Below are 27149 nucleotides of genomic sequence, written 5' to 3'. Positions count from 1 at the left end.
TGCTCTGGACAGTCCTCAGCTACAGCTGGGCTGGGCTGGGCTTCAGTCCTTCCACAGCCTTGGCTTTTGCACACTTGATGGTCTGCTGCAGAACATGGTGCATGGCCGACACAGTATTTTCACAGGCCACCTTGAGACTGTTGAGTTGCTTGTGCATCCATGCCAAGAGCACGGCAGTGAAGAGGTCCCCGGTGCCTATGGAGACTGTGTCCACCTTGCACATCTCCATGAGGATGCTCTGCATCATCACGGTGCCGTCAGGGGTCTGGGTCATCTGGCTCCCTGGCATGATCAGGTAGTTAATGCCCCTTGGGGATGGCAGGTCTAAGCTGGTGATGACCACTGTGTTGAGGCCCATTAAGTGCAGCACGTCCATCACTCACTGCTAAGTCTTCTTCTTGGCTGTGAATCTTTCTGCTGCTCAGCAACTCAGTCTCAAATTGGTTGGGGGTTATGATGTCTGCAACTGGCATGTCCTTCTCTCTGTAAACCAGAAGAAGGTCCTCAGGTAGGTAGATGGAAACTTCTCTGTTCCATTTGTCTCCCATCACGGGGACGCACATGATCAAGAGCCTGGAGTTCTGCTGCTTCAGCTCCTTCCTGGTGTCCACCACCATGGCCAGGAAGAACTTATCTTTCATGTAACCTGTGAGCACATAGTTATATTTGTTCATGTTGTTCAGCTCCAGCCCGTCATACAGCTCGTGGAGCTCATCTGAGTTCAGCACTTGGCCATTCCAGTGTGAGTAGCCTGTGTGGTTTAAAAACTGGACAGAGTTCACTACATCAATCTTGAACCCCAAAACATGTAGTGGGAGTGTGACCGCCTGATTGCCCATGTAGCCACAGATGACATGGCTCTGAATGGAGAGCACCTGACAATCTTCCTCCTTGCCAGGTCTGCCTCAGGGGCAGGGCCAGGCAGGGTCATTGTCTCCGCCGCATGCTGGGGCTGTGCTCCACTTGGTTCCAGCTGCACTCAGGCTCTGCTCCGCTGCAGCCCTGCTCAGTGAAGGCACTCTGCTTGAACGATGGGCCACCTCCCTCTTAGGCAAATCTCTTTACATGTATAAACAACAAAAACGGAAGCCTAACACTGAGGGACATGATGGACCCAGGGCAGGCAGAAACTACCCTGGCATTGAGAGACAAATATTTTGATCATCAGTGCTTTCTATTGAAAGATTTTCAATCAGAAGGGAGAAATAATGGAAGGAAATTTTCACATATTGAGGTATGGGAACGTCTGGTTTCTGGATTATACATGATTTGACTTAAATTTTATGTTAACCTAAACAGCCTGTTTGTGGTCTATCAAACATACATTGTACATCTGCTTTAATCATTAAAGAAAAAAGTACATTGACTAGAAGTAAAGAATGTCCACATTAACAATAAAGATTAAATGCCTCTCTTCCTGTGATGCCAATGCTGGTATTCCTTCAGTGATAAGACTGCCTTCCTAGGTGTCAAGGACATACTGACTTGCTGTGTATGTGCTGATCTGTTTATTTTTGAAACCTTGAAAGGATGGTGTCCCTGACTTGTTTGATGTTCTTTGTTCTGACAAGATGTACAACTGTGCTGAAAACCATGCTTCTCCAGAGCAGCTCCTCAGATTAATCTGAGAGGCTGTCTCCCTGACCATAGTCCTTAATTTAGGTCAAATAAAACTCTTTTATTTTCCTATTATAGATTTTTTATTGATTATTTTTGAAGACATCTGTGTGAGAGCTGAAACAAGAAGGCAGACTACTGCCTTGCTCTACCTCACCTGGGCAAAAGCATGTTAGAGATGATTCAAATTTTTTGTTTCTACCACAAAAGCACCTTGAGTATTAATTCTGGAGTTACAAATAAATTTTAGCTAGTAGACAAATTCACAAATATGGACCCATCGAGTAGTGAGGCTTCACTGTATAGAGATATGGACTTGACACCCAGGAGAAAGAGCTAAAAGAATTAGAAATAGTTGTCTCTGGGAACAGGACACTGGATGGCAAGGAGTGAGTTATGGGACAGTTGCTTTTAATCAAGTATAAATTTTAATTTGTTAACAAATTTAAAATGAATAATTTTTCAAAAATATTTTAAACCACTCCTTCTTCCATGACTTCTTCTCCCCTTCGTCCAGACTGGTGGAAAATGTAATCCATCATTATTGGGTTTCACTTCCCTGACCTCCAGCATCTCAAGAATATCCTGAGATTATTTTAGAAAAGGCAGAGCTTTCTGGAAGGGCTCTCTGGACTCCAGTCTAACTGGTCTCTAAAAATTTGTCTTCTCTAAGTACTTACTTGAAAGAAATGTCTCTCTTTTTCTGAGCCCAGTTTGAGACTGGGTCTTGCCCTGTGGCTTCCAGGGCCACAGTGAATACCTCTCTTGCATTTTTCTGGGAAGAGGATGGTTCTTGGGAAGGGGGCAGGGGCAGATGGCAACCTCAACTTCTCAGTAGGAATTGCAAATGACAGTTGTTTCCAATCCTTGACCACTGGGAAGGGTAAGTTCAAGCTTGCTGTTTCCTGAGTCATGAAGGCAAAATTTAGCCTTTTGTTGAGCACTATCTGTGTCCCAGGCACAGTGTCTAGTTCTTTGTATGCATTACGTTACTTAATCCTCACAACCTAAGGGGACATTTTACAGATGAGGAAACTGAAGCTTAGGGAGCTTAAGCAATTTGCTCAAGGTCATCCAGCTACTAAGTGGCAAACTTGGGATTTGAACTTACACCTGGTTAACTCTCAAACCAATGCTCTCAACAGCTCACAATACTATTGGCACACACATGCAGTATTCCTTTTGCAAATTTCAAATTCTACTTAGTTTTGATAGGTTGAATTTCTGGCAGCTTCTGAGAGTTTATTGTCATTTATGAGGACTTTATCTTGGCAGGATGGTTTCCTTAGAGTCCACCAAGGAAGGTGTGCTTTTTGTTGCTTCTCACTTTGTTTAGACTGTTCCTTCCATCTGTACTGCCTTCCCTGACCCTTTCTTTGTGTATAATTCCTAGCCATCCTTTAAGAACTAGCACTGTAGGTGGTGAAGCTGTGGGAAGCACAGGTGGAGGAAGGAGAAATTTTAACCTTGAATGAAGATTGACATTTAAATTTTTACTTGGAACTGGACTATCTCTTACGAAAGTGAGATTTTTTTTTTTAAAAGGACCACTGATGTTGGGAGCACTTTTCATGATCTAAGAGGGTCCAAGTGTTTTATAAAAGTTGCCCTGATTTTCATCCAAGGAGCGAAATATAAATACCTTTTCTCATGTCAACAGGCAGAATGGGAAACAAATAAAATAGTTTTAAAAAATTATGCTGCATGAGTCTTGCTTAGTTATTGTATTAATAATACATATATTTGTACAATACTTAATGTGATTGCAAGCTTTCTACTGTTTGGATAAACATAATTTATTTTAAACCATTAAATCTACTGTTTCAAATTGTCTCCATTTTCCCCCAATTTAAGACTATGCTGGACATCTTGTTAAATTTTTTTTCATGTATGTAAAAATGTAAAGGGTTTTGGTATGATTGTAAATATTTTTTGCCAGAATATTCTCTCTAGAAATATATCAGAGCTCCTCTAAGATTATTATGCATTGTTACTATCACTGTCCTGTATGAAATATTGTGCTTTACTAGGTCCTTGGGATACCTGCCTTTGACACTCAACTGAAACAGCAAGGGACATATGGCAACACTATAATAATGACAATGTATGTGTTTATTATTTTACAGTTTCATTTACCTTAATAAATGAACAGTTTCATGTACCTTTCATATTCAAGGCTTCTCAAACTATACTGTGCAGATAAATCATTTGGGTATCTTTTTTTTTAACATCTTTATTGGGGTATAATTGCTTTATAATGGTGTGTTAGTTTCTGCTTTATAACAAAGTGGATCAGTTATACATATACATATGTTCCCATATCACTTCCTTCTTGCATCTTCCTCCCTCCCACCCTCCTTATCCCACCCCTCAAGGCGGTCACAAAGCACCGAGCTGATATCTCTGTGCTATGCGGCTGCTTCCGACTAGCTATCTACCTTATGTTTTGTAGTGTATATATGTTCATGCCTCTCTCTCGCTTTGTCACAGCTCACCCTTCCCCCTCCCCATATTCTCAGGTCCATTCTTCAGTAGGTCTGTGTCTTTATTCCTGTCTTACCCCTAGGTTCTTCATGACATTTTTTTTGCTTAAATTCCATATATATGTGTTAGCATACGGTATTTGTCTTTCTCTTTCTGACTTACTTCACTCTGTATGACAGACTCTAGGTCTATCCACCTCATTAAAAATAGCTCAATTTCATTCCTTTTTATGGTGAGAAATATTCCATTGTATACATGTGCCACATCTTCTTTATCCATTCATCCAATGATGGGCACTTAGGTTGTTTCCATCTCCAGGCTATTGTAAATAGAGCTGCAATGAACATTTTGGTACATGTCTCTTTTTGAATTATGGTTTTCCCAGGGTATACACCCAGTAGTGGAACTGCTGGGTCATATGGGAGTTCTATTTGTAGTTTTTAAGGAACCTCCATACTGTTCTCCATAGTGGCTGTACCAATTCACATTCCCACCAGCAGTGCAGGAGTGTTCCCTTTTCTCCACACCCTCTCCAGCATTTATTGTTTCTAGATTTTTTGATCATGGCCATTCTGTCTGGTGTGAGATGATATCTCATTGTAGTTTTGATTTGCATTTCCCTAATGATTAATGATGTTGACCATTCTTTCATGTATTTGTTGGCAGTCTGTATCTGTATCTTCTTTGGAGAAATGTCTATTTAGGTCTTCTGCCCATTTTTGGATGGGTTGTTTGTTTTTTTGTTATTGATCTGCATGAGCTGCTTGTAAATTTTGGAGATTAACCCTTTGTCAGTTGCTTCATTTGCAAATATTTTCTTCCATTCTGAGGGTTGTCTTTTGGTCTTGTTTATGGTTTCCTTTGCTGTGCAAAAGCTTTGAAATTTCATTAGGTCCCATTTGTTTATTTTTATTTCCATTTCTCTAGGAGGTGGGTAAAAAAGGGTCTTGCTGTGATTAATGTCATAGAGTGTTCTGCCTATGTTTTCCTCTAAGAGTTTGATAGTTTCATTTAGGTCTTTAATCCATTTTGAACTTATTTTTGTGTATGGTGTTAGGGAGTGATCTAATCTCACACTTTTACATGTACGTGTCCAGTTTTCCCAGCACCACTTATTAAAGAGGCTGTCCTTTCTCTACTGTACATTCCTGTGTCCTTTATCAAAGATAAGGTGACCATATGTGCATGGGTTTATCTCTGCGCTTTCTATCCTGTTCCATTGATCTATCTTTCTGTTTTTCTGCAAGTACCATACTGTCTTGATTACTGTAGCTTTGTAGTATAGTCTGAAGTCAGGTGCCTGATTCCTCCAGCTCCGTTTTTCGTTCTCAAGATTAATTTGGCTATTCGGGGTCTTTTGTGTTTCCATACAAATTGTGAAAATTTTTGTTCTAGTTCTGTGAAAAATGCCAGTGGTAGTTTGATAGGAATTGCATTGAATTTGTAGATTGCTTTGCATAGTAGAGTCATTTTCACAATGTTGATTCTTCCAATCCAAGAACATGGTATATCTCTCTATCTATTTGTATCATCTTTAATTTCTTTCATCAGTGTCTTATAATATTCTGTATACAGGTCTTTTGTCTCCTTAGGTAGGTTTATTCCTAGATATTTTATTCTTTTTGCTGCAGTGGTAAATGGGAGTGTTTTTTCTATTTCACTTTCAGATTTTTCATCATTAGTGTATAGGAATGCCAGAGATTTCTGTGCATTAATTTTGTATCCTGCTACTTTACCAAATTCATTGATTAGCTCTAGTAGTTTTCTGGTAACATCTTTAGTATTCTCTATGTATAGTATCATGTCATCTGCAAACAGTGACAGCTTTACTTCTTCTTTTCTGATTTGGAATCCTTTTATTTCCTTTGATTCTCTGATTTCTGTGGCTAGTACTTCTAAAACTGTATTGAATAAGAGTGGTGAGAGTGGGCAACCTTGTCTTGTTCCTGATCTTAGTGGAAATGCTTTCAGTTTTTCACCATTGAGGATGATGTTGGCTGTGGGTTTGTCATATATGACCTTTATTATGTTGAGGAAAGTTCCCTCTATGCCTACTTTCTGCAGGGTTTTTATCATAAATGGGTGTTGAATTTTGTCAAAAGTTTTCTCTGCATCTATTGAGATGATCATATGGTTTTTCTCTTTCAATTTGTTAATATGGTTTATCACATTGATTGATTTGCGTATATTGAAGAATCCTTGCATTCCTGGAATAAACCCCACTTGATCATGGTGTATGATCCTTTTAATGTGCTGTTGGATTCTGTTTGCTAGTATTTTCTTGAGGATTTTTGCATCTATGTTCATCAGTGATATTGGCCTGTAGTTTTCTTTCTTTGTGACATCCTTGTCTAGTTTTGGTATCAAGGTGATGGTGGCCTTGTAGAATGAATTTGGGAGTGTTCCTCCCTCTGCTATATTTTGGAAGAGTTTGAGAAGGATAGGTTTTAGCTCTTCTCTAAATGTTTGATAGAATTCGCCTGTGAAGCCATTTGGTCCTGGGCTTTTGTTTGTTGGAAGATTTTTAATCACAGTTTCAATTTTAGTGCTTGTGATTGGTCTGTTCATATTTTCTATTTCTTCTGGATTCAGTGTTGGCACGTTGTGCATTTCTAAGAATTTATTCATTTCGTCTGGGTTGTCCATTTTATTGGCATAGACTTGCTTGTAGTAATCTCTCATGATCTTTTGTATTTCTGCAGTGTCTCTTGTTACTTCTCCTTTTTCATTTCTAAATCTATTGATTTGAGTCTTCTCCCTTTTTTTCTTGATGAGTCTGGCTAATGGTTTGTCTATTTTGTTTATCTTCTCAAAGAACCAGCTTTTAGTTTTATTGATCTTTGCTATTGTTTCCTTCATTTCTTTTTCATTTATTTCTGATCTGATTTTTACGATTTCTTTCCTTTTGCTAACTTTGGGTTTTTTTTCTTCTTCTTTCTCTAATTGTTTTAGGTGCAAGGTGAGTTTGTTTATTTGAGATGTTTCCTGTTTCTTAAGGTGGGCTTGTATTGCTATAAACTTCCCTCTTAGAACTGTTTTTGCTGCATCCCATAGGTTATGGGTCATCGTGTCTCCATTGTCATTTGTTTCTAGGTATTTTTTTTATTTCCTCTTTGATTTCTTCAGTGATCACTTCGTTATTAAGTAGTGTATTGTTTAGCCTCCATGTGTTTGTATTTTTTACAGTTCTTTTCCTGTAATTGATATCTAGTCTTATGGCATTGTTTTCCGAAAAGATAATTGATACAATTTCAATTTTTTAAAATTTTCCAAGGCTTGATTTGTGACCCAAGATATGATCTATCCTGGAGAATGTTCCATGAGCACTTGAGAAAAATATGTATTCTGTTGTTTTAGGATAGAATGTCCTATAGATATCGATTAAGTCTATCTTGTTTAATGTACCATTTAAAGCTGGTGTTTTCTTATTTATTTTCATTTTGGATCATCTGTCCATTGGTGAAAGTGGGGTGTTAAAGTCCCCTACTATGAATGTGTTACTGCTGATTTCCCCTTTTATGGCTGTTAGTATTTGCCTTATGTATTGAGGTGCTCCTATGTTGGGTGCATAAATATTTACAATTGTTATATCTTCTTCTTGGATCGATCCCTTGATCATTATGTACTGTCGTTCTTTGTCTCTTGTAATAGTCTTTATTTTAAAGTCTACTTTGTCTGATATGAGAATTGCTACTCCAGCTTTCTTTTGGTTTCCATTTGCATGGAATATCTTTTTCCATCCCCTTACTTTCAGTCTGTATGTGTCTCTAGGTCTGAAGTGGGTCTCTTGTAGATAGCATATATATGGGTCTTGTTTTTGTATCCATTCAGCCAATCTGGGTCTTTTGGTGGGAGCATTTAGTCTATTTACATTTAAGGTAATTATCGATATGTATGTTCCTATTCCCATCTTCTACATTGTTTTGAGTTCGTTATTGTAGATCTTTTCCTTCTCTTGTGTTTCTTGCCTGGAGAAGTTCCTTTAGCATTTGTTGTAAAGGTGGTTTGGTGGTGCTGAACTCTCTCAGCTTTTGCTTTTCTGTAAAGGTTTTAATTTCTCCATCAAATCTGAATGAGATCCTTGCTGGGTAGAGTATTCTTGGTTGCAGGTTTTTCTCCTTCCTCACTTTCAGTATGTCCTGCCAGTTCCTTCTGGCTTGCAGAGTTTCTGCCGAGAGATCAGTTATTAACCTTATGGGGATTCCCTTGTGTGTTATTTGTTGTTTTTCTCTTGCTGCTTTTAAGATGCTTTCTTTGTATTTAATTTTTGACAGAGTGATTACTATGTGTCTTGGCATATTTCTCCTTGGATTTATCCTGTATGGGACTCTCTGTGCTTCCTGAACTTGATTAACTATTTCTTTTCCCATATTAGGGAAGTTTTCAACTATAATCTCTTCAAATATTTTCTCCGTCCCTTTCTTTTTCTCTTCTTCTTCTGGAACCCTTATAATTCGAATGTTGGTGCATTTAATGTTGTCCCAGAGGTCTCTGAGACTGTCCTCAGTTCTTTTCATTCTTTTTTCTTTATTCTGCTCTGCAGTAGTTATTTCCACTATTTTATCTTCCAGGTCACTTACCCGTTTTTCTGCCGCAGTTATTCTGCTATTGATCCCATCTAGAGTATTTTTCATTTCATTTATTGTGTTGTTCATCATTGTTTGTTTCATCTTTAGTTCTTCTAGGTTCTTGTTAAATGTTTCTTGCAATTTGTCTATTCTATTTCCAAGATTTTGGATCCTCTTTACTTTGATTATTCTGAATTCTTTTTCAGGTAGACTGCCTATTTCCTCTTCATTTGTTAGGTCTGGTGTGTTTTTGTCTTGCTCCTTCATCTGCTGTGTGTTTTTCTGTCTTCTCATTTTGCTTATCTTACTGTGTTTGGGGTTTCCTTTTTGCAGGCTGCACGTTCGTAGTTTCCATTGTTCTTGATATCTGTCCCTAGTGGCTAAGGTTGGTTCAGTGGGTTGTGTAGGCTTCCTGGTGGAGGGGCCTAGTGTCTGTGTTCTGGTGGATGAGGCTTGATCTTGTCTTTCTGGTGGGCAGGTCCATGTCTGGGGGTGTGTTTTGAGGTGTCTGTGGCCTTATTATGATTTTATGCAGCCTCTCTGCTAATGGGTGGGGTTGTGTTCCTGTTTTGCTAGTTGTTTGGCATAGGGTGTCCAGCACTGTAGCTTGCTGGTCGTTGAGTGAAGCTGGGTGCTGGTGTTGAGATGGAGATATCTGGGAGATTTTCACCTTTTGATATTATGTGGAGCTGGGAGGTCTCTTGTTGACCAGTGTCCTGAAGTTGACTCTCCCACCTCAGAGGCACAGCACTGACTCTTGGCTGCAGCACCAAGAGCCTTTCATCCACACGGCTCAGAATAAAAGGGAGAAAAAGTAGAGAGAAAGAATTAGTAGAAGTAGGAAGAAAGAATGAAAGAAAGAAAGAAAGGAGGGAAGGAAGGAAGGAAGGAAGAAAGAAACAAAGAAGAAAAGAAGGAAAGAAGGAAAGAAGGAAAGAAAGAAAGAAAGAAAGGAGGGAGGGAGGGAGGGCGGGATGGTGGGAAGAAGGAAGGAAGGAAGGAAGGAAGGATGGAAGAAGGGAAGGAAGGAAAAAAGAAAGAATGTAAAATAAAATAAATTAAAATATAATAAGGTTATTAAATTAAAAAATAATTATTAAGAAAAAAATTAAAAAAAAAAACTGGACAGATAGAACCTTAGGACAAATGGTGGAAGCAAAACTATACAGACAAAATCTCACACAGAAGCATACACATACACACTCAGAAAAAGAGGAAAAGGGGAAAAAATCATAAATCTTGCTCTCAAAGTCCATCTCCTCAATTTGGGATGATTCGTTGTCTAAAGGAGGGAAGGAAGGAAAGAAAGAAAGAAGATAAAGTAAAATAAAATAAAGTTATTAAAATTCACTGTTAAGAAAAAAATTAAAAAAAAAAAACGGACGGATAGAACCCTAGGACAAATGGTGGAAGCAAAGCTATAAAATCTCACACAGAAGCATACACATACACACTCACAAAAAGAGGAAAAGGGGAAAAAATCATAAATCTTGCTTCCAAAGTCCACCTCCTCAATTTGGGATGATTCATTGTCTATTCATGTATCCACAGATGCAGGGTACATCAAGTTGATTGTGGAGCTTTAATCCGCTGCTTCTGAGGCTGCTGGGAGAGATTTCCCTTTCTCTTCTTTGTTCTCACAGCTCCTGGGGCTCAGCTTTGGATTTGGCCCCGCCTCTGCGTGTAGGTCGCTGGAGGGCGTCTGTTTTTTGCTCAGACATGAAGGGGTTACAGGAGCCGCTGATTCGGGGGCTCTGGCTCACTCAGGCCGGGGGGAGGGAGGGGCGCGGATTGCGGGTCAAGCCTGCGGCGGCAGAGGCCGCCATGACATTGCACCAGCCCGAGGCCCGCCGTGTGTCCTCCCAGGTAAGTTGTCCCTGGATCCCAGGAATCTGGCAGTGGCTGGCTGCACAGGCTCCCCGGAAGAGGGGTGTGGATAGTGACCTGTGCTCGCACACAGGCCCCTTGGTGGCAGCAGCAGCAGCCTTGGCATCTCCCGCCCATCTCTGGGGTTCGTGCTTTTAGCCGCGGCTTGCGCCCGTTTCTGGCGTTCCTTTAAGCAGCGCCCTTAATCCCCTCTCTTCGCACACCAGGAAACAAAGAGGGACGAAAAAGTCTCTTGCCTCTTCGGCAGCTCCAGACCTTTTCCCGGACTCCCTCCCGGCTAGCCGTGGTGCAGTAACCCTTTCAGGCTGTGTTCACGCAGCCAACCCCAGTCCTCTCCCTGCGCTCCGACCAAAGCCCGAGCCTCAGCTCGCAGATCCGCCTGCCCTGGCGGGAGAGCAGACAAGCCTCTCGGGCTGGTGAGTGCCGGTCGGCACCGATCCTCTGTGAGGGAATCTCCCCGCTTTGCCCTCCGCACCCCTGTTGCTGTGCTCTCCTCCGCGGCTCCGAAGTTTCCCCCTCTGCCACCCGCAGTCTCCGCCTGTGAAGGGGCTTCCTAGTGTGTGGAAACTTTTCCTCCTTCACAGCTCCCTCCCACTGGTGCAGGTCCCATCCCTATTCTTTTGTCTCTGTTTTTTCTTTTTTTCTTTTGCCCTACCCAGGTATGTGGGGAGTTTCTTGCCTTTTGGGAGGCCTGAGGTCTTCTGCCAGCATTCAGTAGGTGTTCTGTAGGAGTTGTTCCACGTGTAGATGTATTTCTGGTGTATCTGTGGGGAGGAAGGTGATCTCCGCGTCTTACTCTTCCGCCATCTTCAGAACACCCCTCCCCCATTTGGGTATCTTGTTAAGATGCAAATTCTGACTCAGTGGGTCTGAGTTGGGGCCTGAGAACCTGCATTCCAGCAAACTCCCAGATGTTGCTGATGCCACTGGTCTCAAAACTACATTGTGAATAACTAGTCTTTGTTTATCTTAATTCCTGTGATAATCTAACAAATAACAAAAACCTCAAGTTAAGTGATTTGTCTTCAGTCCTGACAATGCAGCTTCTTTCAGTCATTCATTTGTTCACTCACTCACTCCTTCAGGCACTGTGGAGACTGAAGCCAGTGAAACCAAACCCCACCTTTGTGGGACTTGTCTTCTAGTGGAGAAGACCGACTATAGGTGAGTAAATAAATAAATACAAATAAAACAATTTCAGGTAATAAAAGTGTTTACAAAGGAAAATAAAGCAGGGCAAGAGATTGACTATTAACAGGGGTCTTCTGGATCTAAAGTTTACTCTCTATACTCGTCGATTAAAGATATGGCCTTCACTATTGCATAACACTTCGTAGGTCATGTTTTGCTATCAAATCTCTTCCCCCTACTTAGTTTTCACAATATCCCTGTGATAAGTTTAGGCAAGGATTCCACATAATCCAGCTGGTGAACCATTCAAACTTCTTGAACTAAAATACAGAGGGAGAGAGGCACCCTCCTTAAATAAAAGGTCTTTTGTTTTCATTTGAGTTGACAAAGGAACCTTTGGCCTCTTCTTGCCAATCTCACTCATGGAGGTCGAAGGGGAAGGGAGATGGGAGAGATGACTGATTGTGTGTGTGTGTGTAGGTGTGTGTGTGTGGGTGTGTGCACCACACTCAATCCATTTGTCTTGGAAGACTACATCTAGCTGTTAGGATACTTTGGCTGTAGGCAACATAAACCAATTCTGTCTTAAAAGGGTAAACAAATAAAATTGAAAGATATGGTTAGGTACGTATAGTTCACAGAATCAGGAAAAAAGCTCCCATTAGACTTCGGAAAGCACAGAAACCATGGCAGATCATGGATCTAGGGAGTCCCTTTAGGCTTCTCTCTTCAGACGAATGGGCTCCATATAGTTTCAGGCTTTGTGTCTGTTAGGGGTTGAATTGTATCCCGCCAAAGTATATGTTGAAGTCCTAGCACCCAGTACCTGCAAATGTGATCTTATTGGGAAGTAGGGTCTTTGCAGATGTACTCAAGTTAAGACGAAGTCATACTGGAGTAGTGTGGCCAATCCAATATGTCTGGTCCCCTTATTAGAGGAGAAGTGACAGAGACATGTGGGGAGAAGATGGCCATTGACAATGGAGGTAGAGATTGGAGTGACACATCTAAAACCCAAGGAATGCCAAGGATTGCCAGCAAACACCAGAAGATAGAAGAGGCAAGGATGGATTCTCCCCTACAGATTTCAGAGAGAGCATGGCCCTGTCAACAACTTGATTTCAAAATTCTACCCTCCAGAATTGTGAGACAAAAAATTTCTGTTGTTATAAGCCATTCAGTTTGTGGTACTTTGTTATGGCAGCCCTAGGAAACAAATACAATGTTTTTCTGCTCCAGGTTCAAACTCCAAGGAGCAAACATCTGAGTAGCCCAGCTTATGTAATGTGCACACTCATGAGATCATATTTGGGGGGGTGGGCGGTTCTTCAATGAGTAAATAGATGCTGTTGCCAGCAGTAGGGAGAATGGATGAGGGCAGCAAAATAAGGATATGTACCTGGTATGAACCCATGTGTGCTGCTGGAGCCTCATGACCTGGGGTGGGGGTGGAGGAGTGATTTAGGAATGTTCAGGCCACTTCCTTGGGTTGCTCCAAACCCTGGTGGTGTTTCTGTGAGTTCTTCCTGACTGGAGCAAATTCAAACCTCTTTACAAATTGAACATTATCACAAGGATCTTGATAACTATACTGAAATTTTCCATTTTTAAAATCACTCACCCACATATGCACCAACCAATAAACAATTTATCTGTTTACCCACCCATCCATCCACTCCTTGACCTACGCACCCTTCTCATCACTGTTAACTGATCTATATGTTTATCCACTCATCTACTCTACCACCTGTTCACCTAACTATCCATAAATGAGCACCTACGTTTGTCAGGCAATATTCTTTTTTTTTCTTTTTTTCATTTTTTGGTCACACTGCACACCTTGTGGGAGCTTAGTTCCCTGGCCAGGGAGTGAACCCAGGTCCATGGCAGTGAAGGCACTGAGTCTTAACCACTGGACTGCCAGGGAATTCCCCGTTAGGCAATGTTCTTCAGTTTGTTCATTTATTCAGTCATTCATTCAATAAATCAATCAGTATTTGTTGAGTGCCTCCTCCATTTCAGACAATGTTCTAGGTGGTGGAGATAAAGCAATGAATAAGAAGATATGGTCTCTGCCCTCATGGAGTTTGCAATATTGTTGTAAAGGTAGATGTTAAACCAATAACTAGGAAGACAATATGTGAGGCAACTTCTCCTTTTGTCGTAATTCCTTTTCCTCTTGTACCTCCCTCTGTTTAGTGTGTATGGAAAACTTTGATTTTGGAAAATTTACAGAGCATATAGCATAGGCAGATGACTGGATTGGAGAAAAGGAACATCACTTCCTGAGGTGAGTGAGATTGAAGTCCACTAGACTCTAAGCTCCTGGAGGGCAAGAAGAGTGTATATTTTAATTCATCACTTTTTCCCAGGACTTGTCACAGAGAAGACACCAAACAAATAGGTGCTAAATGATAAAAAGGGCAAATATTTACTCTGTAATTTCCTGAGTTTTGACCCTTTGAAATATTTTTTTTTTCTGATTCTGGCACTTTCAAGATCATAGTTTATTTATTACTTCAGATAAAAAGATAGTATACATATTAGGGAATCCCTTAAAATTCAACTCTAGCATTATACAGCATCTATAACTTTTGCACTGAATGTTAACCAAAAAAAAGCTCTAAACACCTGAAAGCCACACTAGTAACATGAACTATGGTAATAAAAAATTTGACATTTAATTTGCTCAATATATAGTATTTACATTATGAAACCAATGGTGATACGATAAACAGTGATAAAGAAATAGTAAAACTAAACTTTACAAAGCAAAGTTTTATATTCTTACAATATGCTAATTATCATAATTGTATATAAAAATTAAAACATAGCAGAGCTTTCTGTTAGAGAATTCTTAATTATCTGAGTTGTAGTCATTACTTGCTAACGATTTACATGCAACATTTGCTAGTACTGACATTTGATTTTTTTCCCCCAAGAAAGTGTAAGTAGATATTTATTTAAGAGCAGACATTAATTTACTTGTGGACAGAAAAAGATAAAACTGTACTCAAGATTCGTACTGGTCACAAGCCTCTTCTCTATAGAAATGATAAAAATAGTAAGACCGAAAAAAATTCCTGAAAGGAGATGCATAGGCAAAGAGTACCATGAATGGCACAGCTCAAAAAATCTTGGGACCAATTAGACACACATCTTTTCTCTCTCCTTCAATGATGAGAGGTCTATTTTGCCATCAAATTATAATAACTGCAGCAAGTAAAGGGTACCATCAAATTATAATAACTGTAGCAAGTAAAGGGTACCAGGTATACAACTAATTAAACCTTGCAAAATACTAAGATGGGCAGGGGTGGCCGGAAGAAGGAACAATTTCCATATAATTCAAACTATATACAGCATAACTAGAATGGGAGCTCATCCCAAACTGACTATATGAAACAACTGGACTTTTATGATTTAATAGTTAAAATTATAACAAGTGTAATAATACAATAGAGTTACATGGGAAGCAAGAGCCAAGGGGCACTTTATATTATTTACTGTGTATTTCAGTTTAAAAATAATTTTGCTAAGTATACATCTCAACTGAGGTCTATGTATAAAATGTACTAACAGATACAGATATTTACCTTTGGTGACTTAAAGGCCTTTTTGTGACTTCTGTCTGAATTGCAGGCAGAATGCTAGATGTACATGCACATGTGGAAAAACTCAACCTGAAGTAATCCAAAAGATGTGCATGTGAGGAGCCTGGAGGTACTCTGACATTCAAAGCACACCAGAACCCAAACAGGCAACAGTGAGGATGGCCACAAGGAATGGAATGCCAGTATGGCAGAAAGAGGAAGGCCAGCAGAATCCTGCATACATACACAAAAGAAAAAGCCACCCACCATTTCATAAAACAAAAGCCAATTATAGTGTGGGAAGTGCAAACTGCAGAAAATCAGAAGTCCACAGAAGAAAAACGACTGGCTCCTGTGAGAGAAAGGAGGACGCTTCGTTCTGAGCAGGGTCACTTGGTGAAGGCTGTCATGGTCACCCAGAGCACCTGTTGGTGCTGGCCTTCAGACACTCCACCTCAGAGACCCTTTGAAATATTTAAGGACAATACTTAAAAAAAATAAAGACAATACTTAAACAAAAAGAAATTAGGGACGACCTTACGTAATATTTTTACAGATTTCTGTAGCTGTTCTATCTCCATTGTAGAGATAAAAAACCATCCCAGGAAACTGAGAGGAAATATAGACAAAAGAATTCAGAATAGACAATTCAAAGATGATTGCACTTTAAGGACTCCCAAAGAGCAAAAATAAATACTAGGAAAATCATTCTCAGCATTGTGAAGCTTGGCAGGACTCAGACAAAAAACTTATTTCAGTATATTTTCAACATACGTTATAATGCTTTTTAAAATGCATTTTTCTCGATTCTAAGATGCACATCAGTGGTAGAAGATGTAAAATGGAGAGCCCCATGGGGAACCTCACTCTCTCCTCCTCAAAGGATCACCTGAGTTCTTCCATACTCTTTTTGGGAGAGGTCCTGAATGAAAGCCAAGCTGTTCCTATGTTCCTCTGACAGTCCTTTACTGAGGAGACACCAAAGGGCAATAAGAGGGAATTTTATGGCACCGCTGGTAAGTGGTGCCTTCAGTCCAGCTGCTTGGGACCCAGCTGGGAGAACTTGAGACAGATGGCCACACCAGGGACATTAACAAGTGGAGATTCTGGGTTTGAGAAGGTTCCCTCCATCTATTTGCCATTGAGGTGATCAGGTAGCAGTGGGGAGGATGGAAGTGAGAGAACATAGCACATCACACCTGCCAGCTGCTGAGTCTTTGGAAGTCTCTTTATAATTTCATTTATTTATTTTTACTAAAGTATAGTTGATTTACAATATTATGTTAGTTTCAGGTGTACAGCACAGTGATTCAGTTTTTAGAGGTTACACTCCATTTATAGTTATTATAAAATAATGGCTATATTCTTTGTGATGTATAAACATCCTGGTAGCTTATTTATTTTATACATAGTAGTTTGTACTTAATCCCCTACTCCAATCTTGCCCCTCTCCCCACTGGTAAACACTAGTTTGTTCTCTATATCTGTCAGTCTGTTATATTCATCCATTAAAACTTTTTTAGATTCCACATATTAGTGAAAACATACAGTATATTTGTCTTTCTCTGTCTGACATTTTTCACTTAGCATAATACTGTCCAGGTCCATCCATGTTGCTGCAAATGAATTTTTTTATGGTTGAGTAGTATTCCACTGTGTATATATACCACATCTTCTTTATGCATCATCTGTTGATGGGCACTTCGGTTGCTTCCATACGTTGGTTATTATAAATAATGCTGCTATGAACATTGGGGTGCATATAACTCTGGAAGTCTATTAGTTAAAATCCCAGAAACACACAAAATGTTATCCATAAGCCACTATCCAGAAATGATAAACTTGTTAATATTTGGATGTAAGTTTCTTTAGTCATTTTTTTCTGTCTCTATATAGAAAAATATACAGAAAAATATTTTTGATAATAATAAGGTTCATATATATAGTTTTATAAACTGCCTCTACCATCTAAAGGATTAATGTATAATACATTACGTATTAATGTATTTTTCCCATTAAATATTATTAGTCAATGGATATTTGTTTACTACCTGGCCCTACTATGCTACTTGCCGAGGGACTTTTAAAAACAATAAATTTATTTATTTATTTTTGGCTGCATTGTGTCTTTGTTGCTGTTCATGGGCTTTCTCTAGTTGCGGTGAGTGGGGGCTTCTCTTCAGTGCGGTCCACAGACTTCTCATGGCGGTGGCTTCTCTTGTTGCGGAGCAGAGGCTCTAGGCGCATGGGCTTCAGTAGATCTGGCATGGAGGCTCAGTATTCGTGGAGCAGGGGCTGAGTTGCTCCACGGCATGTGGGATCTTCTGGGACCAGGGCTCGAACCCATGTCCCCTGCATTGGCAGTAGGATTCTTTTACACACACACACACACACACACATATATATATATGCATATATATATATATATATATATATATATATATATATTTAGGTCCATATTTTTTTAATTTTTTTTTATACAGCAGGTTCTTATTAGTCATCAGTTTTATGCACATCAGTGTAAACATGTCAATACCAATGTCCCAATTCATCACACCCCCTCCCCCCTCCCCCCCCCCCCTTCCCCCCCTTGGTGTCCCTATGTTTGTTCTCTACATCTTTGTCTCCATTTCTGCCCTGAAAACCTGTTCATCTGTACCATTTTTCTAGGTTCCACACATATGCGTTAATATATGATATTTGTTTTTCTCTTTCTGACTTACTTCATTCTGTATGACAGCCTCTAAATCCATCCACTTTTCTACAAATGACCCAATTTCATCCCTTTTTTATGGCTGAGTAATACTCCATTGTATATATGTACCACATCTTCTTTATCCATTTGTCTGTCGATGGGCATTTAGGTTGCTTCCATGACCTGGCTGTTATAAACAGTGCTGCAATGAACATTGGGGTGCATGTGTCTTTTTGAATTATGGTTTTCTCTGGGTATATGCCCAGTAGTGGGATTGCTGGGTCATATGGTAATTCTATTTTTAGTTTTTTAAGGAACCTTCATACTGTTCTCCAGAGTGGCTGTATCAATTTACATTCCCACCAACAGTGCAAGAGGCTTCCCTTATCTCTACACCCTCTCCAGCATTTGCTGTTTGTAGATTTTCCGATGATGCCCATTCTAACTGGTGTGAGGTGATACCTCAATTGTAGTTTTGATTTGCATTTCTCTAATAATTAGTGATGTTGATCAGCTTTTCATGTGCCTCTTGGCCATCTGTATGTCTTCCTTGGTGAAATGTCTATTTAGGTCTTCAGCCCATTTTTGGATTGGGTTGGTTGTTTGTTTAATATTGAGCTACATGAACTGTTTATATATTTTGGAGATTAATTCTTTGTCCATTGATTCATTTGCAAATATTTTCTCCCATTCTGAGGGTTGCCTTTTCATCTTTTTTATGGTTTCCTTTGTTTTGTAAAAGCTTTTAAGTTTCATTAGGTGCCATTTGTTTATTTTTGTGTTTTTATTTCCATTACTCTAGCAGGTGGGTCAAAAAAGGTCTTGCTGTGATTTATGTCAAAGAGTGTTCTTCCTATGTTTTCCTCTAAGAGTTTTGCAGTGTCTGGTTTTACATTTAGGTCTCTAATCCATTTTGAGTTTATTTTTGTGTATGATGTTAGGGAGTGTTCTAATTTTATCCTTTTACATGTAGCTGTCCAGTTTTCCCAGCACCACTTATTGAAGAGATTGTCTTTTCTCCATTGTATATCCTTGCCTCCTTTGTCATAGATTAGTTAACCATAGGTGTGTGGGTTTATCTCTGGGCTTTCTATATGTTCCATCTATCTATGTCTCTGTTTTTGTGCCAGTACCATATTATCTTGGTTACTGTAGCTCTGTAGTATAGTCTGAAGTCAGGGAGTCTAATTCCTCCAGCTCCGTTCTTTTCCCCCAAGACTGCTTTGGCTATTCAGGGTCTTTTGTGTCTCCATACAAGTTTTAAGATTTTTTGTTCTAGTTCTGTAAAAAATGCCATTGGTAATTTGATAGGGATTGCATTGAATCTGTAGATTGCTTTGGGGAGTAGAGTCATTTTCACAATATTGATTCTTCCAATCCAAGAACATGGTATATCTCTCCATCTGTTGGTATAATCTTTAATTTCTTTCATCAGTGTCTTATAGTTTTCTGCATACAGTTGTTTTGTCTCCCTAGGTAGGTTCATTCTTAGGTATTTTATTCTTTTTGTTGCAGTGTAAATGGGAGTGTGTCCTTAATTTCTCTTTCTGATTTTTCATCATTAGTGTATAGGAATGCAAGAGATTTCTGTCCATTAATTTTGTATCCTACTACTTTACCAAATTCATTGATTAGCTCTAGTAGTTTCCTGGTGGCATCTTTAGGATTCTCAATGTATGGTATCATGTCATCTGCAAACAGTGACAGTTTTACTTCTTCTTTTCCAATTTGTATTCCTTTTATTTGTTTTTCTTCTCTGATTTCCATGGCTAGGACTTCCAAAACCATGTTGAATAATAGTGGTGAGAGTGGACATCCTTGTCTTGTTCCTGATCTTGGAGGAAATGGCTTCAGTTTTTCACTATTGAGAATGATCTTTGCTCTGGGTTTGTAATATATGGCCTTTATTATGTTGAGGTAGGTTCCCTCTATGCCCACTTTCTGGAGAGTTTAGGTAGGTTCCCTCTATGACCACTTTCTGGAGAGTCTTTATCATAAATGGGTGTTGAATTTTGTCAAAAGCTCTTTCTGCTTCTATTGAGATGATCATATGGTTTTTCTTCTTCAATATGTTAATATGGTGTGTCACATTGATTGATTTGAATATATTGAAGAATCCTTGCATCCCTGGGATAAATCCCACTTGATCATGATTCTTTTAATGTTTTGATTCTTTTAATATGTTGTTGGATTCAGTTTGCTAGTATTTTGTTGAGGATTTTTGTATCTATATTCATCAGTGATATTGGTCTGTAATTTTCTTTTTTTGTGGTATCTTTGTCTGGTTTTGGTATCAGGGTGATTGTGGCCTCATTGAATGAGTTTGGGAGTGTTCCTTCCTCTGCAATTTTTTGGAAGAGTTTGAGAAGGATGGGTGTTAGCTCTTCTCTAAATGTTTGATAGAATTCACCTGTGCATCCATCTGGTCCTGGACTTTTGTTTGTTGGAAGACTTTTAATCACAGTTTCAATTTCAGGGCTTGTGATTGGTCTGTTCATATTTTCTGTTTCTTCCTTGTTCAGTCTTTGAAGGTTATACCTTTCTAAGAATTTGTCCATTTCTTCCAGGTTGTCCAATTTATTGGCATAGAGTTGCTTGTAGTAGTCTTTATGATGCTTTGTATTTCTGCGGTGTCTGTTGTAACCTCTCCTTTTTCATTTCTAATTTTATTGATTTGAGTCCTTTCTCTCTTTTTCTTGATGAGTCTGGCTAATGGTTTATCAATTTTGTTTATCTTCTCAAAGAACCAGCTTTTACTTTTATTGATGTTTGCTATTGTTTTCTTTCTTTCTATTTAATTTATTTCTGCTCTGATATTTATGATTCCTTCCTTCTGGTAACTTTGGGTTTTGTTTGTTCTTCTTTCTCTAGTTGTTTTAGGTGTAAGGTTAGATTGTTTATTTGAGGTTTTTTTGTTTCTTGGTAGAGGTAGGCTTGTATACCTATAAACTTCCCTCTTAGAACTGATTTTGCTGCATCCCATATGTTTTGGATTGTCATGTTTTCATTGTCATTTGTTTCTAGGTATTTTTTGATTTCCTCTTTGATTTCTTCAATGATCTCTTGGTTATTTAGTAATGTATTGTTTAGCTTCCATGTGTTTGTGTTTTTTACGACTTATCCCCTGTAATTGATTTCTGATATCATAGCCTTGTGGTCAGAAGAGATGCTTGATATGATTTCAATTTTCTTAAATTTACTGAGGCTTGATTTGTGACCCAAGATGTGATCTAGCCTGGAGAATGTTCCATGCGCACTTGAAAAGAAGATGCAATCTGCTGTTTTCAGATGGAATGTTCTATATATATATCAATTAAATATCTCTGGTCTATTGTGTTTAAAGCTTGTGTTTCCTTATTAATTTTCTGCTTGGATCATCTGTCCATTGGTATAAGTTGGGTGTTAAAGTCCCCCAGTATTATTGTGTTACTGTCAATTTCCTCTTTTATAGCTGTTAGCAGTTGCCTTATGTATTGAGGTGTTCCTATGTTGGGTGCTTATATATTTATAATTGTTATATCTTCTTGGATTGATCTCTTCATCATTATGTAGTGTTCTTCCTTGTCTCTTGTAACATTCTTTATTTTAAAGTCTATTTTATCTGATATGAGTATTGCTACTCCAGCTTTCTTTTGGTTTCCATTTGCATGGAATATCTTTTCCCATCCCCTCACTTTCAGTCTGTATGTGTCCCTAGATCTGAAGTGGGTCTCTTGTAGACAGCATATATATGGGTCTTGTTTTTGTATCCATTCAGCATGTCTGCGTCTTTTGGTGGGAGCATTTAATCCATTTAAGTTTAAGGTAATTATCAATATGCATGTTCCTATGACCATTTTCTTAATTGTTATGTTTTTTTTTTCTTCCCAGTACACGGGCCTCTCACTGTTGTGGCCTCTCCCATTGTGGAGCACAGGCTCCAGATGCGCAGGCTCAGTGGCCATGGCTCACAGGCCTAGCCGCTCCATGGCATGTGAGATCTTCCCGGACCGGGGCACGAACCTGTGTCCCCTGCATCGGCAGGCAGACTCTCAACCACTGCACCACCAGGGAAGCCCTATGGGTTTGTTTATGTACGTCCTTCTCTTCTCTTGTTTTTCCTACTTAGAGAAGTTCCTTTAGCATTTGTTGTAGAGCTGGTTTTGTGGTGCTGAATTCTCTTAGCTTTTGCTTGTCTGTAAAGCTTTTGATTTCCCCATAGAATCTGAATGAGATCCTTGCCGGGTAGAGTGATCTTGGTTGTAGGTTCTTCGCTTTCATCACTTTAAGTATATCATGCCACTCCCTTCTGGCTTGTAGAGTTTCTGCTGAGAAATCAGCTGTTAACCTTACGGGAGTTCCCTTGTATGTTATTTGTCGTTTTTCCCTTGCTGCTTTCAATAATTGTTCTTTGTCTTTAATTTTTGCCAATTTGATTACTATGTGTCTTGGCATGTTTCTCCTTGGGTTTATCCTGTATGGGACTCGCTGTGCTTCCTGGACTTGGGTGGCTATTTCCTTTCCCATGTTAGGGAAGTTTTCAAGTATACTCTGTTCAAATATTTTCTCTGGTCCTTTCTCTCTCTCTTCTCCTTCTGGGACCCATATAATGTGAACGTTGTTGCATTTAATGTTGTCCCAGAGGTCTCTTAGGCTGTCTTCATTTCTTTTCATTCTTTTTTCTTTAGTCTGTTCCACAGTAGTAAATTCCACCATTCTGTCTTCCAGGTCACTCATCCGTCCTTCTGCCTCAGTTATTCTGCTATTGATTCCTTCTAGTGTAGTTTTCATTTCAGTTATTGTATTGTTCATCTCTGTTTGTTTGTTCTTTAATTCTTCTAGGTCTTTGTTAAACATTTCTTGCATCTTCTCGATCTTTGCCTCCATCCTTTTTCTGAGGCCCTGGATCATCTTCACTATCATTATTCTGAATTCTCTTTTGGAAGGTTGCCTATCTCCACTTCATTTAGTTGTTTTTCTGGGGTTTTATCTTGTTCCTTCATCCAATATATAGCCCTCTGCCTTTTCATCTTGTCTGTCTTTCTGTGAATGTGGTTTCTGTTCCACAGGCTGCAGGATTGTAGTTCTTGCTTCTGCTGTCTGCCCTCTGGTGGATGAGGCTATCTAAGAGGCTTGATGGGAGGGACTGGTGGTGGGTAGAACTGACTGTTGCTCTGGTGGGCAGAGCTCAGTAAAACTTTAATCCACTTGACTGTTGATGGGTGGGACTGGGTTCCTGCTCTGTTGGTTGTTTGGCCTGAGGCAACCCAACACTGGAGCCTACCTGGGCTCTTTGGTGGGGCTAATGACAGACTCTGGGAGGGCTCACGCCAAGGAGTACTTCCCAGAACTTCTGCTTCCAGTGTCCTTGTCCCCACGGGGAACACCTCTGCAGGAGAACCTCCAACACTAGCAGGTAGGTCTGTTTCAGTCTCCCCCGGGGTTACTGCTCCTTCCCTTGGGTCCTGATACGCACACTACTTTGTGTGTGCCCTCCAAGAGTGGAGTCTCTGTTTCCCCCAGTCTTGTCAAAGTCCTTCAATCAAATCCTGCTAGGATTCAAAGTCTGATTCTCTAGGAATTCCTCCTCCCGTTGCCAGACCCCCAGGTTGGGAAGCCTGACGTGGGGCTCAGAACCTTCACTCCAGTAGGTGGACTTCTGTGGTATAAGTGTTTGCCAGTCTGTGAGTCACCCACCCAGCAGTTATGGGAGTTGATTTTACTGTGATTGAGCCCCTCCTACCATCTCATTGTGGCTTCTCCTTTGTCTTTGGATGTGGGGTATCTTTTCTGGTGAGTTCCAGTGTCTTCCTGTCGATGATCGTTCAGAAGTTAGTTGTGATTCTGGTGTTCTCACAAGAGGGAGTGAGAGCACGTCCTTCTACTCTGCCATCTTGAACCAATCAGCAGGAGTATTCTTAACCACTGCACCACCAGGGACATCCCTTGCTGAGGGATTTTAAAGATGTATTAATTAGAGTTTCTAGCACCAAGGAGATTACAATTTAGCTAATAAGAAGACATAAAATACGTATAGTAATAAAATAGCTAAATAATATGACAGCATTAGAAGAGTCCACACATTACAGTTTGGGGAAGATTGTTTGTTGATGGTGATATAGAATCAGAAGATTTGAAATTATCTCAACAATATTGTTCACTAAATGAATTTGCCACACAATCATTTTGAGTCTCCTCATCTATAAAACGGGAATAAGGATAAAATCAGTACTAACTACTCTGAGAGGTTGTTTTGGGATAAAATAACAACAATAACTTTAGTAATAGTAATAGAAGGCACTTATACAGATATTACCATGTGCTGAGTACTGTTCTAAGAATTTAACATACATTAGCCAACCAAACATCATGGCAGCCTTAAGTAAAGAACTGTAATTATCCCTATTTTATAGATGAGGAAATGGAAGCACAAAGAAGCTGAATAACTGGCCCAACATCATACAGTTTAGAAGGGGCAAAGTGGGCTTTGAACCCAGGCAGTTTAGCTTTGTGTTGACTATGTATCTGAAAGAGGCTTCGCAACTGGAAAATGCTTTATAAATGGGATTATAAATTTTACTGTAAATAAAAAGTTCTAAATGAGAGGCCCTTGGCTGTTAGAACTGTGGGTTTCTTTTTATTTTTTGACCACACTGCATGGCTTGTGGGATCTCAGTTCCCCGAACTCAGGCTGTGGCAGCGAAAGCCTGGAATCCTAATGACTAGGCTACCAGGGAACTCTCAGAACTGTGGGTTTCAATGCAGGAAGTTTCCCTGGTGGCACAGTGGTTAAGAATCTGCCTGTCAATGCGGGGGACATGGATTTGAGCCCTGGTCCGGGAAGATCCCACATGCCGCAGAGCAACGAATCCCATGCACCACAATTACTGAGCCTGCGCTCTAGAGTCCGTGAGCCACAACTACTGAAGCCCGTGTGCCACAATTACTGAAACTCATGCACCTAGAGCCTGTGCTCCACAACAAGAGAAGCCACTGCAATGAGAAGCCTGCGCACTGCAACAGAGTAGCCCCTGCTCTCAACAACTAGAGAAAACCCACATGCAGCAATAAAGACCAACACAGCCAAAAATTTAAAAAATGAATAAATAACTAAATTTTTTTAAAAAAAGAGGGGTTGGGGAAGGCTTCTGGAAGTCATGGCCCTTTGAAATGGGAGCAATGTCTCTGTTTTGAAATCAGCTGCTGTCTGTATCTTTCACTAGTCTCAAGAGTGAAATCAGGAAGTGAAGAGACCATCTGAAACTAGCTCAAGGACAAAAGGAGTATGTTGGTCATAACTGAGATGTCGAGAGGCATGGCTGGACCTGGGATTTCATCAGAGCCCTGTCTCTTTCTCACCTTGTCTTGGCTCTGTTTTCTTCTGCAATGGTGTTATTCTCAGGCTGACTCAACTTGGTGAAAAGGATGACCTTCACTATGCCCATTATGACTGCACAGTTGGAAATGCTGAAAAGTTCTGACAATGTCCTGGGAAGGCCTCCCATCAGTCTGGTGGGAGCAGGTGCCCACTCTTGGGAGGGTGGAACCAGCCTCAAGTGAATCACATGGACTGAGGAGGATTCTTATGGAATGGGAGTGGGATGGGTTCTCCAAAATAATGAGATGCTGGGCAGAAAAAAATTATGTCTGCTCTCGACTTGCTACTCTGTGTGGTCCACAGATAAGCAGCATCAGCATCACCTGGGAGTTGCTAGAAATGCAGTTTCTTGCTTCCCACCGCAGAGCCATGGAATCAGAATCTGCATTTTAACAAGATCCCAGGTGATTCCTGTGTCCAGTGAAGTATAAGTGCTGTACCATAGAGTGCTGTTAGAGAGATGTGGTTGATCTCTCTCACTTCTCTTCCATGTGGACTCTGTGAATGTCTAGAGTTGCTACAGTCATGAAAACATCACAATCAGAAAATGCAGGAGAAGGGAGGACAGGTAAGGGCAGTGATACCCTTAACTCTTGGCAAGAACTCTCTCCTGTCCCTCAGCTCTCCTCTGGCCTTGTCCATCCCACTGGCTGAGAAGTCCATGGGGCTTAGAGGAGTGCCCCCTGCAGACCACTTCTAGACCCTTTTAGGGCTTCCACTGGGTACCTGAGACTAAGGAATTCTGTGCACAACTGGTCCCAAGCATGTTTCTGCCTGGGCTTATTCTCAGCCATTGCACTCTGATCACCCAGGTCCCAATGCCTCTCCAACCTGCCCTGAGCAGTGCCTCGGGCTGCCCTTCTTTGCAGGGTGGATCCACAAGTGCGTGCTCCTCTAGGTCTGAGCAGTGGCCCCGGGACCTCACTTTCTTTCAAATGCTGTCCATCTTACTTCTTCTTCTTCCCTTCTTCTCCTACCTCTGAGGCACTTTGGGTTTGTTGGAGGAAGGCAAGAGGAATGATCCAAGGGGGAGAGAACATGGAAGTAGTTTGTGGGGAATTGAATGACTCCACCCCAGGTCTCCAATATTATAACCTACTTCAGTGCACACGTTTTTCTTTGTTTTCATGGACAAATATCCCTTGCCTGGGTTTGGTCATCTCATATCTGCCTGACTTTTTACTTTGGCACTAAATCTTCAATCAGCCAGTCTGTGAAAGGGAAGAGTAGTTCCTGTGTCTGGGACTTGGCTTAAGTGTGTACCCATGAGGCCATTATTGTGTGGGACGGAGCCAGGGGAGGGAAAAGTGCATGAGTGGGCTGTTGGCCTGGGCCTAAGGAGATATTAGTCTATAATAGGTGCTCAATAAATGTTTAATGATTGTGTCTTTCTGTGCTTGTTTCTATCTGCAGCGTTCCTTGGTAGGTAGTCGAAGTGCTTTACCACATAGCTCCCACTAGATGTCACTGTTGTCCTGTTTGCAAATCATATCTACTACTTTTCCTCCCGCCCCGCCCCCATCTTGGTTTGATTTCATTAGATCTAGAGCACAAATATGTCCAGTTTTAAGTTAGAGGGCAGATTTTCCTTTAACAATTATCAGAATCCTTGCTTTACTTACATGTTGTCACTGACTTCCTATTACTTTTGTTGTTTTACTTGCTCACACTGGGCATTTGAAGGTCTCTGTAGGTACTTAAAATTTGAATTGAATTGAAAAGAGGGAGTTTCTAGGGATTTGAGGAGGATAGTGTCCTCCTACTTTAACTTACTACAGTACTATTTGTTTCTAAAAATTAAGTAAATGCCTTGATTC

At 40.2% G+C, this 27149-nt stretch overlaps 1 pseudogene; it reads right to left on the bottom strand.

The window, feature by feature from the left end:
* LOC113626633 (pyridoxal kinase pseudogene) lies at positions 1-25399 on the bottom strand (annotated as a pseudogene).
* Positions 25400-27149: the final 1750 nt, after the last annotated feature.

This window comes from Aethalodelphis obliquidens, unplaced genomic scaffold (genome assembly GCF_003676395.1).
Source record: "Aethalodelphis obliquidens isolate GAN/ISIS:26980383/991018 unplaced genomic scaffold, ASM367639v1 scaffold18, whole genome shotgun sequence".
Lineage (NCBI taxonomy): Eukaryota > Metazoa > Chordata > Mammalia > Artiodactyla > Delphinidae > Aethalodelphis > Aethalodelphis obliquidens.
Note: the sequence above shows the minus strand (reverse complement) of the source record. Positions and strands in the feature narration are given on the sequence as shown.